This window comes from Ostrea edulis, chromosome 8, assembly GCF_947568905.1.
Source record: "Ostrea edulis chromosome 8, xbOstEdul1.1, whole genome shotgun sequence".
NCBI lineage: Eukaryota > Metazoa > Mollusca > Bivalvia > Ostreida > Ostreidae > Ostrea > Ostrea edulis.
In genome coordinates this window covers 27,397,866-27,402,576 of record NC_079171.1, presented here as the reverse complement: position 1 = coordinate 27,402,576, position 4,711 = coordinate 27,397,866, and positions in this window count along the sequence as shown.

The window sequence follows — 4,711 nt, the reverse complement described above, 5'->3', positions numbered from 1 at the left end:
AAAGAAGCGAACAGGCGCAAGAAATTCACCGTTTGGACAGAGACTTACCTTAGGTTGTGTGATAGTTGGTGAATCTTGTCTGAACTAGGTCCATCGTCCTAACTCAGTGGTAGTGAACAAGACTTACCTTCTACCTAATGGAAGGTCATCCAAATTCCAACCTTGTGCGAATGATATACACATATAGGTTCGTAAAGACACTGGATACTCACTTCGAGATCTGGACGCATCTGTATTCATGAAACAAAGGGACGACGATACAATTGGTCTCTCAGTGGATGACAAGAACTTCATCAGAACCATGGACAAAGATATTCACCTATTGAAGGGAATTGGGAAGCTTCGTTGCCATTTAGCGAGAAACGACCGCGACTTCCAAACAACCGAATGTATGCACTAAAGCGAGCTCAAAATCTAGATACCAGCCTCCGTCGAGATCAAACCAAACGAGACCATTTCATTCATGAAAAGGTATTGGATAACAACCATGCAGAGATAGCACCACCTTTGGAAGTGGACGAGGGATGTTGGTATATACCCGTGTTCGGGGTGTACCACCCTAAGAAGCTGTCTCAAATTAGGGCCGTTTTTGGTTCTTCTGCTAAATTTCAAAACATTTGTTTGAATGACATTCTTCTCTCTGGTCCGGATTTGAACAACAAACTTTTGGGTGTACGATTTCGTTTCCGAAAGGAATCTGTAGCCATGACAGCAGATATAGAATATGTTTCACTGTTTTCTCGTTGATGAGAAACACGGGAACTTTGTTCGTTTTTTCTGGTACGAAGACAACGACATCAGCAAGAAATTGATCCGAGTATATGTATGTATTCGTCCCCCCCCCACCACATACTACATCCACATGTAGTTTGCAGTTCATATAATCTGTAGTTAATGTTGTAAACTTTTTTTATTTCCTTCTTTGGGATAAACTTATCTATATGGAATATCACACTCCAATGTTGATCTCGGACCTGGTGATTGCACGGTTTATTATTTATCTTTGCCAAATGTAAATTTAAGCACCCCTGTGGCCCTAGGGGCGGGGCAAAAACTGCCCAAAATTGACCAATTTTCAAAAATCTTCAACAACCACACAAGCAACTAAAACTAAATGCATGGTGTATATCAGGAAAGCCTCTACCAAAATTGTAAATTTCATGATCCCAGGGTAGGAGTTCTGACTCCAGGGCGGGGCCAAAATTGGTATATAGTGTTTATACATGTGTAAAACACTAAGTGACTTAAATAACATCTTTAGTGCTGATGATACTATATTGAAACTAAAATTTAGAAAGAGCAGATAGTCCTTTACTAAAATTGTAAATTTGATGATCCCAGGCGTAAGGGCGTTTTGTTTGAGGGTGGGGCCAAAATGCTCAGTTATTGAATGTGTGAACAAAAGTTTTTGAACTTTTTGATCACTATCATTCCAATTCTTTTCACATTTAGTATGAGGTATCTTTGGAACAAGGGGGACATCTATTGTAAATTTCAGGATTCCAATCCCTGACCCTTGAGGCCTTAAGGATGGGGCAAAAACTGCCCCAAAATGACCAATTTTCAAACATCTCAAGAACTGCACACATTTAAGAAAAACTAGATGGTGATGGAAAGCTGGTAGGCCTTTGTCAAAATAGTAAATGTCATGATCCTCGTGGTTAAGGTTCTGACCCAAACGTGGGACAACTTGTTATATAGTGTTTATGTGTAAATCGCTTAAATAACATCTTTAGTGCTATATACTGTATAAAATCTAAATGCACACTTAGGAATATCAGAAAAAGATGTACCAAAATGGTGACTTTCAATCAAAACCCAGGGATATAACTTAAGGATGAGTCCAAATTAGTCATGTCTTTAAATGTTTTAATGTTATAATACAGCTTTATTTAAAGCTTTTCATCATTGTATGCACTGAAGGTAGTAAAGTTTTAAGAACACATCTTGTTTTATACTGTTGCTTGACATTAGAATTTAGCTTACATATTCAGAACAGGAATTTTATTCTAGATTTGATGGCCCATGGAAGTAGTGATACCTTTTCACTAGTATCCAGGTGACGAATAAGGCCTGTGGGCCTCTTGTCTGGCACAAGGTTTGCGGGCATCTTACCTCTCGAAAGAGACATACTCAACTGTAGAATTAAATGGAGTTTGCTCTTCTTCATCAGACACGGTCTGTAACGGAATTTTAATTTACAAATTACTAAATTTCTTTGAAATGATACCTTACACATTTGACAAACTCTTCAATTTCAGATATTGAATAACTTACCACTATTTCTGTTGATGGCGTGGAGCGGTATGCCCTCTGCTCATTAAAATCATTATTAGGGCATACCGCCACAGCATGAATAGTTGCTCCTAATGTGGGGGGACCTTTCCGCCACCTACCTCATAACGTGATCTGCGCAGTTCTCCCATTTGATTCTACGTTGAGAACTCTGCGTATTGTCCTTCCTTTTTTCAGATCCCCAACCTGTAATTTTAATTTTTAAGTATTTCCGTCCTCTTGTGGTGCAATTATATTTTGCAAAATTAATGATCATAGATTTCTGCATGGTAGGAACAAGTGTTAGTTAATGTCAAAAATCTTGTTAATTAACAAAACATTTCAGAAGGTTAAATCTAAGGGCAATAACTGTTTTCATCAGGTGTACGCCTGTCCGAATACGTGAGTTATCTCTTTGTATTCTAACATTTAGTGTGAATATGATAACTTCCGGGTATTAACACAGACTTCCCAATATTTAGAGACTGGTTCAGAATTTTTTGAAAAAAATGTTTTTCATTTTTGATGTTTAGCATTAAAAATATAACTCATTTAATGTTTACAGCGAAACTTTTAACCTTCTGAAGAGAGAATAAAAGATATATTTTAACATCAACGTTGTGTTATGTAAACAATTAATACTCAGGTCTTTTTATGTAAACAAATAAACCAGTTAAATATTAATTGTTTGAAATACAATAGATATAATAAACTTAGATTGATTTAAACACATTTGACAGTAGATTTTGATCATTAAAAGTGAAAAAGAAGATTTTGGGGAAAACCGTGAACCAGTCCCTTTAAAGTGTTTTGCTGAGTATGAATGCTGTTTAAAATACAAATAAATTTCTACGAAAGGGTAAGAAAATGTTATGGAAACAAAGAATTTCCTGATCAAGTCAGGGGGGTGGGGGTGGGTTAAAAATCGAATTGGAAAACATTCACTTGTTACAAATGTCTCCAATAATGAGTGGCATAATTATTTTGTACAAAATCAGAACAGAACTACTGATTCTCAAAAGATTATGGCAACTCATCAGCTCAGGTTTTTACGAGGATCAACAGGTGTATGGATCTTGCATATTATGGTAATGTATGTGGATCTTTCATTTGGTATCCCCTCCAACCTCCTCAATTTTTAGCTCTTTGAGCCTTCTATGGCCATTTGTGCGGTGTGCGTAAACTTTTTAGAAAAAGGGCTTTAACTCAAGAACCCCTTGGCCAATTTTTTTTCAAATTTGTTACAGGGTATCATTGGCCCAAGGGCTTTCATACATACTAAATAGAGGGATGTGACCCTTTAACAAGGGGAGATAATCAGGAAAATACAAACAAAAGTAGTGGTTGCTAAAAAATCTTCTTCTCAAGAACCACTGGGCTGATTATCACCAAACTTTCACATAAGGATGAGGATATGTTGTAGATTAAAAATTGTTCAAGGCATTACCCTGGGGCAAAGGGCGTGGTCTCAAGGTCACTTCAAAGTTGACTTAAATTAAAAAAAAATTTAAATTCCTTAAATCTTAGATATTTTAGTCATTATAAGGACTAGGATCATCAAATTTTGACAGTTGATGCATCTTAGGACCTTGTGTCAAGTTGTCTCAAAAGTAGGTCACGGTGACCTACTTTTTGAATTTTGCAGGTATTTATTTTAAAATTAATTTTGATGCATATCTTGGACACTTTGAAGCCTATGATCATCAAAACTTGTGAGTTGGTGGATAATGGGACCTTGAAATGCGTCAACTGAAAAATAGGTCACCGTGACCTACTTTCTGAATTTTATGGCTTATCATTTATATATATATATATTAAGTTGTTATTTCAAATACCGAGAGGTTTAGAATCATCAAATCTTGTAAGTTGATGCATCTTGAGGCCTTGAAACATATTTATAAAAAAAAGTAGGTCACAGTGACCTACTGTTTGAATTTTGCAGATATTCAAATTTCACATTTTCAATTCTAGATGCATATTTTGGGCACTGTAAAACCTAGGATCATCAAACTTTGTCAGTTGATGCGTCTTCAGTCTTCGGTTTGTGTCGACCAAAAAGTAGGTCACCGTGACCTACTTTTGGTATTTGACAGCTAAATTTCTATATTTCAGACACTATTTGACCTACAATCATCAAACTTTGTCAGTTGATGCATCTTAAGTCTTCGGAGTGTATCGACCAAAAAGTAGGTCACTGTGACCTACTTTTGGAATTGGACGGCTATATTTATATATTTCAGATACTATTTGACCTTCAGTCATCAAACTTTGTCAGTTGATGGGTCTTGCATGTTCGGAGTTCGCTGACCAAAAAGTAGGTCACCATGACCTACGATTGGAATTTGACAGGTATATTTCAATATTCAGATACTAATTGGCTTAAAATCATCAAACTTTGTCAGTTGATATTTCTTGGGTTCTCAAAATGTGTAAACCA